Here is a 12,862-nt window from a genome sequence, read left to right on the forward strand (position 1 = left end):
AGGAAGGGCTGGAGCGGTTACATCAAGCTGAGAGATCACCGAGCCTCCTCAAGAAGAACCCCTTGTGTTAGGCCTTGAATTGAGGGGAGGTAGGCTTGTGGTCAGGGGCAGGACGGAGAGGGGATTTGCACTGTAAAGACTGACAGAGGAGAGCAGCACGGGAAGAGCATGAGGAGGAAAACGGTCAGGGAAGATGGGCTGATCTAAGTTGTCTGGAGCCCATTGAAGCGTGGCAGTGATTGTACTAAGAAGAAGAAAGCATAGAGGGACTGAAAGTCCAAGGGACTTGTTGGAAGGGCATTGCAGAGTCACTGACAACTTCTAGGGTGGTGTTGGTTATTTTATAAAACCATATACAGATTTAATGCAATCCCCATCAAAATCCCAAAGGCATTTTTTAAAGAAATAGAACAAAAAATCATCAGATTTGTTTGGAACCACAAAAGACCCCGAATAGCCAAAGCAATCCTAAGAAAAAAGAACAATGCTGGAGGTATCACACTTCCTGACTTTAGCTTGGACTTTGGGGCAACAATAATCAAAACAACATGGTATTGGCAGAAAAACAGACACATAGACCAATGGAATAGAATTGAGAACTCAGAAATAATCCCACATAAATATGGACAGATAATTTTTGACAAAGAAGCAAAAGACATACAATGGAGAAAAGACAGCCTCTTCAATAAATGGTGCTGGCAGAATTGGATAGCCACGTGCAAAAGAATGAAACTGGACTGCTATCTGTCACCATGTACCATTTAACTAAAAATGGATCAAAGACCTGAGCATAAGACCTGAAACGATAAATTGCATAGAAGAAAACATAGGTACTAAAACTTATGGACCTTGGGTTCAAAGAGCACTTTATGAATTTGACTCCAAAGGCAATGGAAGTAAAAGCTAAAATAAACGAATCGGACTATATGAAACTTAAAAGCTTCTGCACAGCAAAAGAAACCATCGACAAAATAAAGAGGCAACCAACTGAATGGGAGAAGATTTTTGCAAACAGTGCCTCCGATAAGGGGCTAATATCCAAAATATACAAGGAACTCATACAACTCAACAACAAAAAAGCAAACAACCCAATTTGAAAAATGGGCAGAGGACCTGAGGAGACATTTCTCCAAAGAGGACATACAAATGGCAAATAGACATATGAAAAAATGCTCAACTTCACTAATCATCAGAGAAATGCAAATAAAAACCACAATGAGATATCACCTCACCCCCCCCTAGACTGGCTACCAACAACAAGACAAATAGTAACAAGTGTTGGAGAGGCTGTGCAGAAAAAGGAACCCTCATACACTGTTGGTGGGAATGCAGACTGGTGCAGCCGCTATGGCAGGCAGTGTGGAGGTTCCTCAAAAAATGACGAATAGAATTACCGTATGACCCAGGAAGCCCTCTCCTGGGTGTCTACCCAAAAAATCTGAAAACATTTATCCATAAAGACATGTGTGCTCCAAAGTTCATTGCAGCTTTATTTACGGTGGGCAAGACATAGAAACAACCAAAATATCCTTCTATAGATGAATGGATAAAGAAGTTGTGGTATATAAACACAATGGAATACGATTCGGTGGTAAGAAAAGATGAAATAGTACCATTTGTGACAGCATGGATGGATTATAGTGCTAAGCGAAATAAGTCAGACAGAAAAAGTAGAGAACCATATGATTTCACTGATATGTCGTATATAAAACATAAAACAACAAAAGAACAAGACAAACAAATGAAGGAACAAAAACTCATAGACATAGACAATAGTTTAGGGGTGACCAAAGGGTAAAGGGGGAGGGAGGCTCTAGAAGAGGGTAAACGGGGTCTAATATATGGTGATGGAAAGAGAACTGACTCTGGGTGGTGAACACACAATGTGAGCTATAGATAATGTACTCATTTAGAAAATTGTACTCCTGAAGTCTATGTAACTTTACTAACAATTGTCACCCCAATAAACTTTAATTTAAAAACAAAACCAAAAAACAACAAAACCTTTCACTGCTACTGAACACACTGCTCAAACACGTTTTCTGGAAAAGCCTGATTTTGTCATTACGAAACTGATTCCTTCAAAATTGGATCATTCCCGCTCCAAGTGGAATCTTGCCCTGTACAGAAACATGTCCATGAGGGATAAACCTGACGGGGGCTGGGAAGGAAGTGAAGAGTCTCTGAATGAAGGCGTTTCTTCAGATGAATAGCAGCAAGACTGTTGCAGTGTGTTTTCCTGTTTAGGAAGTTTAATTCTTCATGGTTTGCTTGGCTGTCAGAACGCTTCACATTTTTATTTGTGAACATACACGGTGATCATCCTTAAGACAAACAATCTGATGGCAGGTCCCTGGGAGCTCTTGTTCAGAGCAGATGTTGCAGCCAGAGCTGGGCTCTCAGTGCTCCCCTTTGAGATGTAAAGCGTATGAAGAAGCATTTCTCCTACGCTCTTTACGTTTCACCTACAACTCGTCAAGGTGATATTGGAGGAAAGAAGTTGAAACAGACAAGTCAACAGATTTGTAGATCACTAAGCTAGAGCCATCATCTGCAGCGATGCAATTACAACTCATGGGACAATCAAAATATATAAACTCAACAGGGGAGTCAGAAAGAGATGCACACAGTTCATCAACACAGAACAGCTGTGTGGATCTATTGGGTGCCAAAAAATGTAAACATTGCTTTTTGTGTTGGGGGACCATAGATAAGTGATAAAAGCAGAGAGGGACAGCCCCAAGGCAGTGTCTTCATTTAGAAAATAGTAGGACTGCAAGGATTACGGATCCTGAGCTGAGAAAAGAAAGTTTTCTCGTAGTAGGAAATGGATATCTCTTGTCTCCCTTCTCACGAAGGCTAGATCTTCTCTCCAGCATCCCTGACTTGGGGCCATCTCAGCTCTCCTTGAACTCTTCCACAGGCTGAGTTTGTGCATTCCAACTTGTTGGGCTCTGTCGGACATAACCTAAGTCTGGATGGCAGGGTGAAATTGGATAAACAGCCACACTGACTCCAGGGAGATTTTTTTTTTTTTTTTATGCAAACATCTGTTTCTTAAATTTGGCCATGGTAGGCCTAGGGGAAGGGAGAGTTTCGATTGATGAAATAAAGTTCAAGAAGATGCTGCCTCTTTTTTTTCTTTTTTCTCTTTCAGGGAAGTATAAAGCCTGTCTCCCTCCAGCATTACAGAGGGAAGAAACCCTTTCCAAGTTTCCTCTGATACTGGATTTATGCCCAATTCTAGTTTAGGTGAGATCATGTGGATATTTTTTCTGGTAGTTTGCTGGACTACAGATGTAAACTGCTTTGAAAGAAACTCCATGCATGCATGCATGCATATAAAAACATGAACTTAGAGTACAGATGTGTAGAGCAATCAACAAATATTAATTATTTCCCACATGCCCATCACTGGGCAACATACTAAAGTGTGTTAAGAAGTGTGGAGGAATGAATTCTTGCACATAGGAAGCTTAAAGTTTTAATAGGAAATTGAAGTGATAAAGGACAATGAGAGGAAACCTATGATTTGATACTAAATTGCAAGGTGTCAATATTAAGGTTATTTGTAATAGAAGAAGACAGGGTAGACTACTGAGGCTGGAGAAGTCTCTAAAATGGACATTTGCATTATGTGGGGTCTAAGGTGCTGAGAAACTCTGAGCAAGGACATAGCCCAGGCAAGAAGCAGTTCCAGCGCGGGCTGTTGCATAAGCTAGCAACAACAGTTATTGTGTCAACTGATTGTCTACAGAGAGTGCCAAAACATGTATACGCATTTTAAGAAAGGGAAAAACTGTGTTAAAATTGTAATACTCAATATGTACTGATAACAAAAGATGACTACGAGTCACGTTTGACTTCTGCAATTACAAGAGGTGCTCAAAGTGGTTACCATCAGCATCCAGACACTTTTGATTACTGCGAACCACTGCTTGAGCAACGTTGACCCAAGTGTCCACTTGTATACATTTTTTTTGGCACTCTCAGTATTTGCTAAGAGCTAACTGTATGGGGAATTGTTATTTTCATTTACCAGTGGGGAGATGAAAGTTGATAACAGATAATAGCTAATACTCATTTAGCACTTAGTATGTTCCAGGAACTGTGCTAGGCATTTTGCATATTTTAAATTATTTCAGCCTCCTAACAACCCTACCAGGTAGGTACTATTCTTATACCCCTTTTAGGCATGAGGAAACTAAAGCACAGAGAAGTTACGTGACTAGCCCAAGCTCACTCAGGATAACCTGGGATGAAACCCAAAACTCTCTAGTTCAAAAGCGCACACTCTAAGATACTGAATGTATGAAGAGAGTGGAAACATGGTGAGAAAAATAACACTGACCTTGGAAGAGGAATGAGTTTTCAAGGTGCGGGAGCGTGTGCATGTGAGAGGTGAGTCTGGGGGGACAAGCAGTATTCTCATTCTCAAACAATTCTTCATTCTAACTTGTGAAAGCCCATAATGAATTTGAACTGCGAGTGTGAACACCCAAATTCAGGGTATGCAAACCATTTCAGGACACCACCATTACATAAAATGTGTTTCAAACTCTTTCAGTACAGAAGGAAACTCATCAGAATGTTGGTCGCAAGAACTTGTCAACAATTCCAGCCTTGCCCCAGGGCCAGGGCCACTGGAAAAGAGAGATACAAAAGCACATTGATGGCTCCCCACCTCTGTGCAGCTTCTTCTCTTAACAGGACCTGTTATTAATTTTTAAAACATTCCTTAGGTCTCTGTATTTACCTCCTACATAGGCTTGGAGCCCTGGAATTCAGTGAAGATGTAGGATTATGTGGGCCCTCTTTGCATCTTTTGGTAGAACAACCAACGAACCTAATTAGAAAAAAATATACGACATCAGGCTGGCACTCGGAACAGGCCATGTGGGGAGAGAAAGTGATGTGATCAGAGAAGATCCAGCCTAGTTTTTCCATATAAAAATGCCTTCTTCTTATAGACACTATATTGCTAAAATCCCATTAATAATGATTCATTTCTTTGGGTATCTTTCTGTTAAAAAGCCAATATATTTTCAGGTGGAAAAAGTTATGATTCAGTGTTTTTAAACATAGAGTCTTAAACAGAATAATTTATTTTTCTTAAATGAATTCTAAGTTATAATCTCAATATTCAAGCTAAAAAGTGAGCTAGTCCCAGGTGCCAGTAGGGTGGAGAGAATTTCTCCTGCTGGCTTAGCCTTTGTCTTGTTCTCCATAGTAGCCATTGAGGAACCCCCACAGGGTTTTCAGGCTATGGAGCTCCATAGGAAATATACCCAACTAACTACTGACTTAAATAAATAAGATTTCATTTTTCTCATAAAACAGAAGTCTGAAGGTAGTGGGCTGCCAGTGTTGGTTCAGTTGCTCAGAGATCTCAGAGCTAACCTCTTTGTGATAGTCTTGCTGTTTGCCTCATGATCTAAAGAAGGCTGCTTCAACTCCAGACATCACATTTTACTGAGGGCAAGAAGAAGATGGAAGGGCAGTGCCAGCTATATCTGTTCCCTAAATTCAAGAAAATAAAAGCATTCCTGAAAACTTCCAGTAGACTTCTGTTTATGTCTTTTTCTGAAATACGGCACGTGGTCACCCCAAGCTGCAAAGGATTCTGGGAAAACAAATATTTCCATAGCCATATTATCATTCCAAAGAATATTGGGGTTCTGTTCCCAAGGAAGACTATAGGTATGGCTGTTGAATAGATAACTGTGTAGCCACAGCCCGATTGTTCTCTTCATGTACTTCATGAAGGAGCACATTACATTGTAAAGTTGTCATGATAGAAATTCCATATAAAGTTAACTTATACTGGGAAATTAGTGACTTCCCTTTTGAGGGGAGCAAGAGAGTATAGGTTCTTGTAGGCTGTTGATGGAGAAAGGGTGCTGAAAGGGGACAAAGGTGTGAAGAAAATGATAGAAAAACATTAAAGATAAATTACTGGCATTTCATAGGGTACTCCAAGCAGTTTTGACTGCGTGTACATAATTTGTCTAGTAGGATATCAGATATTCTGGAATAATAAACCTAATCTGATGCAGCTTCTTAAAACATAGCATTTTTGTCTCAAGTATAAGCAATATGGCTTGTTCCACCAAATACATTCACGTGATTATCCAGAAAGCTGATTTGTTGAGGCAAAACTGAACTTATTAGGTATGTATAATAATAGAACAAAGGTAAACGTTAACTCCATCAAACACGTTTACACACACACACACACACACACACACACACACACCTGTAAAGATAAAAACCAGTATAGGATGCCTGCTCTATCAGTACCTTTCTGCTGAAAAGAGAATTTTGTTCTCAGGCCTCGTCCTTCCTGTTAAATAACCAGGGAAAGTTTATCATATCTGTCTTTGGGTATAGTTATGAAACATTTTCAGTGGCGAGCATGAATGAATAGGGACTCGACCTGAAAAACAGAACAAAATAGAAATTATTAATCGTGTTTTCCTTTGTCTATTTACTGTTTTGCTTCTGAAGGGAGTATGAGTCCGCTAAGAGGGGCATAATTAGGAGATATGCCAGATGGGTAATCAATGTGATTTTAAATTTTTATAGGAGAGAACAGAGTTGTAGCTTGGACTTCTTTTTTAGAAGGTATTTTAGTTCTGTGCAGTTAAAAAAAGTACCTTGCATTCAAAGGTTCCCGTCTTCTGTGCAATGATGGTATGCTCTTCAATCCCCCTTCCATTGTTTAAAAAACTGGCCTGATGGAACAGAAGAGCGGAAGGGGCTACTAAATGGATGAGAAAAACTCCCTAAGAGATGGAAGCCTGCAAGGAATGGCTGAGAGCTTTATTTAATCCTAATCACTATTATATTTTTTAAAAACCCATAATTTCCATTTCCCCTGCTTGGTTTCCCAATCAATTAAGATTTGCTTGTTCTCTCCATTCTGGGACTAGAAGGAAATCTAAAGGCAGTGCTTTCTCATATTGAAATCTCATATTTAAGCAAAGTGAGTGAGATCTGCCACCAACGGGGCTGCTGCTTGGCCAGAAAGATGGGCTTGGTGATGAGATCACCTTAGATAGAGGAAGAGGAAGCAGAACAGTTGCCCCAAAGACAGTGTTTTTAAAACTGGATCCTGATACATTAGGGAGCCATGAAATCAATTAAGAGGGTTCTGACTGCGTATTGTTTCTTAACCAAATAGAGTTGCACAGAATAGAAGAAAATAGAATAAACAATATAAATGTGAGTCACATGTAAGTGAGGGTAAATTTTGCTTCAATCATATTTACGTGTCCTTATATAAATCCTATTTCTGTACATGGGTCATGGTCAGGAAAGGTTGAAAAATACTGCTGCAGGGCTAAGTGTGAGAGAGCAGTTGCTCCTTTGCTTACAACCTCAGCTGGAAGGAGAAGAGGGAGATAGGGAAATGGGAGGTGGGTAGAGTAGAGTCTCTGGGCTCCTCGTGTCTCTTAAATATATGCCATGGATAGTGACACATTTGACTGCGGGTGTGTGCATCTTCATTATTTTTTCATAGATATTCTTTCACACTAAGTTGAGAAAATTTTTGCCAAGCAACTCATCCAAAAAAAGCAGATCATTTGGAATTCAAATGAAATTGCATTACATTTATAAAACAATTTGGGGGAGAATTGACGTCTTCACTTGGTTGAACCAGCCAATCCAAGTGTGTGGGGCTTGTGTGCACTTACTCTAGTCTGTTTCTATATCCCTTAGCTCTGTTTATGCTTTTTTTTTTTAAAAAAAAAAACTTTTCATTTTTTACTTTCTTGTTGATGCCTAGGTGTTTGGCATGTTTTGGGTCTATTATTCTATTTCCTTCTGTTTTTTTGCTTTGTTTTTGTTTTGTTTTTTACCCTAAGTTGTTTACCATGTTTCTATGTAAATCAATTTTATGTTTATAATTATAGGCACAGAATCCCCTCTGAAATAGAGAGATCTTATGTTGAATGGATGTGGAAATCTCAGAGCCAAGAGGTAGAAGATGGGGGAATAGACACAAAGAGAAGCCCTTCCAAGTAGCATGAATGGGCCATTACCTCAGGACTTCACCACTGGTTGAGGTCTATTAGAAGCCTAGTAAATGTTAGTCTAACAAATGAAGGAATGATTCCAGATTTGAGTAGGAATCATCTGAAACGATTTTCATTTTCCCAGGAGGGAGAATGAAGTTATCACATGTGGCTTGCTGGAGACTGGATAAGACCGCTCTGCTCTGGCTGTCAACAGGTCTCAATAATTATTAATGGGGTGCAGTTTTCTGGCCCCAGCCCTCAGTACCACTTCCTCAAGTTGATTTCAAGACCACTGCTGTGAAGATGTGATTATATAAGGAGTGTCTTGATTTGCTAATTAAGCATTATGTAGTTAGTGGGAGCATGGGGGGCCTGCAGTGACTCCATCACAGAGGGGAAAAAAATGGTTATGACTTGGCTTTTCTAGGCCATAATTTCTAATTCTGGGGTTCTGTGACTCTAAGATATAGCTCTGAACTGTGTCACCTAGTTGTCCCTCTTCCTCTCAGCCCTCCCTAAAGCTTGTCTGAAAAAGGTTGGAGAACTATTCCCGCCCCGCTCCCTAACGCCAATACTTCTCATTAGCTTTCTGTCAAGCAGTAGCCAAGTTAGGAGTCACAGGAAGAGGGGGTCAATGACATGGCCTGACTTTGTGGTGGCCTGTACCGTGACACTGCAGGTCAGGTCTCTGAACATAGTATTCTACCAGACTGTGTAAACCTAACTCCAAAAGTATCGCTAGAAAAATCACTCTAATGCAAATAAGAATAACCTGGGACCCTTGATCTTTATCTGTGGTGGGGTTTTCAAGTGTCCCGTTTGTGTGGTGGTGCCAATGTCCCCAGGAATTCTTTGATAGGCTTTTATCATGGAACCTTCACTATATACCATGTTTCCCCCAAAATAAGACCTAGCTGGACAATCAGCTCTAATGCATCTTTTGGAGCAAAAGTTAATATAAGACCCAGTATTATATTATATTATATTATATTATATTATATTATATTATATTATATTATATTATATTATATTATATTATATTATATTATATTATATTATATTATATTATATTATATTATATTATACCCAGTCTTATATTATAGTAAAATAACTTTCCACTCACTGTCTACTTAGCCCTAACTGTATTATGTACTAGCATACCAGAGTATCAAAATAGCTGATATACTAAACTCACAAGAAGGTATAATAAATACATGTCTGGTTGTAAATTTATGTGGTATCTCTCCAATATGGCATACTTGAAATTTTATTAAACCCTCCAATCCTTAATTAAGGAGAATGATGAATTATGGGAATTTCAGCTACTATGAGAGGGCCACTATAGGTGTTGCCTAGATCACACTGTTTAGGACAGTATTTACCTGCAATTATGTATACAGATCTTACCATTTTTATTTGTAAGCCATCCAAACCCTTAAAAAAGGTTTAAAATGGAACTGTGCAGAGTTTTCATGAATTATCTTTGGCAAAGCTTCTAAGTGGTGATTAGAGAAATTTTGGTGCTAAGTCAGTGAGGATAGACTTAAAGGAAAGTTTGCTAATAAGATAGCTGTGTGTGTCTGTGTTTATTACCTCTGCATATAGCTGTGTGTATCTGTGTTTCTCCCCTCACATACCTGGGCCACACTCATATGGCCCCAAAGCAGAGAAGGAAGATCATCATTATTATTGGATTTCAACAACTAAAGGCAGACAACTCTGCAACAGGGGTTTTATATTAACAAGCACCAAAGCCAGATAAAGAGGAGCTCTAAGTTTGCAGATATTACACTAATTTACATCACTTTTGTTAATTTCAGTTCTTGCTTTCTCTTATAGGAATGTTGAGTTTGACCTCTATCATGTCTAAGGAAAGTCCATAGGGGTTAGTTTCACTGACAAGTTTCCAAGTAATTCAACTAATAGTATCCTATTCTACTATTAAGCAACATTACACTGATTGGGTAGAAGAACCTTTGTCCTAATTCTGAATAATGGTGGCCCCAAGGTATCTGATCAACATTAATGCATGGGTCAAATCCTGTGAGTTAAGCAAGCTTTGGTTTTCACCCAGGAATCTTCCCAAGGGTGACTAATGTATATGGTTAAATCTGTGGGTGGAAGGGAAGGATATAAGTCCAGAAAAACGATGGGTAAGTGCTCGGTGGGGTCTTAGGTCCTATTCTGTGGGTTGAGTTGATGATGTGGCTTCTGGTCCTAGAACCAGAGTTCCCAGCAGGATACGCAAGTAGAATTAAGGTTGAAGTGCTTAGGTAGGTGCCCAACCCCAAGAGGATGCCAATAGTCGGCAAGTTTAGCTACAACTTCAGAGCAACTAACGTACCAGACTCTCCCTCAGTAGATTGGGGCCCAGATAATTTTGGGCTGCTAAAAGATACCTGGACGTAAGACCAGAGACAAAAATAAAGGGTCTGAGTCACAGGATTCAGAGCCTAAGAGAGTTGGTCAAGTTCAAGTCCACTAAACAGAAACTATTATTTCCTGCCATTCAGGAACAGAGGGGCTAGAACCTACACGTGGAGACCATCAGTAGATCGAGTGTGAGGAGTGGGGGATGAAAAATACAGAGAAAACCAGGCAGGGGCTGACACTCTTGGTTCACATTTACACTAAAAATCAGTTTTGAGCTGTATTTTGTCAACTTTTTAATTGAGTGTCTACTATGTTCCACATGTCAAATTAGGATCTTTAATTCTCATAACAGTGTTATGAGGATAGTTTATGATTTCAATTTTAGAGATGAGAAAACAGAGTATAATAATTTATTCAAGATAAATTATTGGAATAATTATTTTTATTGGTATAATAATTATTGGAACATAAACCCAAATCTTTGTGCTTCCTTAGAAGAAAGTGTATTTGTTTCCTTTTGCTGCTGTAACAAATTACCACAAATTGAGTGGCTTAAAACAACACACATTTATTCTCTGATAGTTCTAGAGGTCAGAAGTCTAAAATCCAAGATGTTGGCAGGCCTGGTTCCTTCTGGAGACAGGGAAGCATTAGTTGCTTGGCCTTTTTCAGCTTCAAGAGGTCACCAGCAATCCTTGGTTCCAGCCCCTCCCGCTTCACTACAGGAAGTATCACTACAACCTGTTGCTTACGTCTTCACATCTGCTACTATTGATCCTTTTTTATTAGTAGTATTATTAGTTTAAGGTGTACAAAACAATGTAATAGATATTTACACCCCTCACAAAGTAATAACTCCCTTCCCCCAATCTACTACCCCTCTGACATCATATATAGCTGTTACCATTCCACTGACTTTATTCCTTATGCTGTACTCCACATCCTGTGAATATATATATATATATATATATATATATATATATATATAATTATAATTGACATTCAATATTATTCAGCTTCAGGTGTACACTGCAGGTTTCAGGCACCTACCATCCATGAAGTGGTCTCCCTCGTAAGACAAGTGCTGCTATTACTATTGAATCTACTAACCCTCCTGCCTCACTCTTATAAGGACTCTTGTGATTAGATTGGGCCCATCTAGATCTCTCCACGTCTCAAGGTCTTTAACTTACCACATCTGCAAATTCCCTTTTACCATGTAAGATAACGTAGTCACAGGTTCTGGGGATTCAGAGGTAGACATTGGGGGCAGGGAGGGGGCACTATTCTGCCTACCACGGGAAGGAATAGAGGGCAGCATTTTGAGGTGGGGAGGTGAAAGTGGCCAGACAGAAGGGTGAGTTTAAGCTTTCTCTGTGGCTGGTGTGGAGCAGGGACAGGGAGCAGAGACAGGAGTCCCTCCGTGTGCAGGAATTTCAGTTGGTTACGGCTGCAGGAGGCTGGTCCTCAGTGGGGAAGGACCACTGGCAGAGGGATCTCTGCTCCAGGCAGCAGCAGGGACTCCAGACAGACAGCAGGACCAGCTTTCAGCAGCAGCATATTGAAGCTAAAGAAAAAGCCATCAAAGTGACAAGCATCATGCAGAAATGCCCACATCCTCCTCTGACTTTCTTGAAACATAAGCCAGTATTCATGTCATTTCATAGAGCAGAGGAAAGCGTTCCCCTAAATGACTGAGATTGGATATCCGGTTGAGCTGACCAGTGAGGATTGAAACAAGATTAACTATCAATTCAAGAGTTTTTAAGGGAATGTGACATTGGACCTTAGTATTGTGGTTTAAAAGTCATACCTCCTGGAGTTATAAACTTTTGCAATAGCCATAGAAGGTGGAGGGGCAGGCGAGGGCAGAGAACAGAGTTTTCTGCCAGTGTGCTCCAAGTAATTTCTATAGTTGAAGGACACCTCACCTCCAAATGCTCTTACTTGGGGGTTTAAACCTAAACCAAATACCTGCTAGTTAGTCTGGCTCCTTGGATGGCAGATATTATTATCTGAATAACAATAACCATATTAATAAGTATATCCTGCAAGGGGGATAAAAAGGTGGTAGGGTATTCCCAAGAGGAAAATTAATTTCCTTTTATAATCTGCTGTGGTTTATTTCACATATTCATGACCCTCCCAGTATGTTTTTTCCTTTATGATGAGCCATAAAAATGACAAAATACATTAGCCAAGTTCTTCGTTTCTGCTAAAACAACCGTATTCAAAAATAATAACAGAGACTTGTATCAACGATGCAAAAGATGCATGAAGTAATTGGGGCTTAATTTGTACACAAACTGTCAAGGCAGTTTTCCTCACGGCCTCCATCTTCTGAATTCATTAGTCTCTAATTACGGCCAGTGGGGACCAGCAGTTAGAAGGTTAAAGAGGTTCTGACAGGCCTAATCATTGCTCAGGAAGCTGAAAATGTATGCAAAGTCTCGGCAGATGGGGTGAGA

The 12,862-nt window shown here is 39.7% G+C and overlaps 1 long non-coding RNA gene across 10 annotated transcripts in view; it reads left to right on the forward strand.

Annotated features, from left to right (window-relative positions):
- LOC109450593 (uncharacterized) overlaps nucleotides 1-12,862 on the forward strand; it is a 209,518-nt gene that overhangs the window by 149,259 nt on the left and 47,397 nt on the right. For 2 of the 10 annotated variants that reach the window (XR_012492953.1, XR_012492947.1), the window contains exon 8: nucleotides 3,158-3,252. The exons of the other annotated variants lie outside the window; for them this stretch is intronic. This is a non-coding gene — a long non-coding RNA (uncharacterized LOC109450593). The remainder of the gene's footprint in view (nucleotides 1-3,157; nucleotides 3,253-12,862) is intronic. 10 annotated transcript variants of the gene reach the window in all.

Source organism: Rhinolophus sinicus, linkage group LG17 (assembly GCF_036562045.2).
Source record: "Rhinolophus sinicus isolate RSC01 linkage group LG17, ASM3656204v1, whole genome shotgun sequence".
NCBI classification, from domain to species: Eukaryota; Metazoa; Chordata; class Mammalia; order Chiroptera; family Rhinolophidae; genus Rhinolophus; species Rhinolophus sinicus.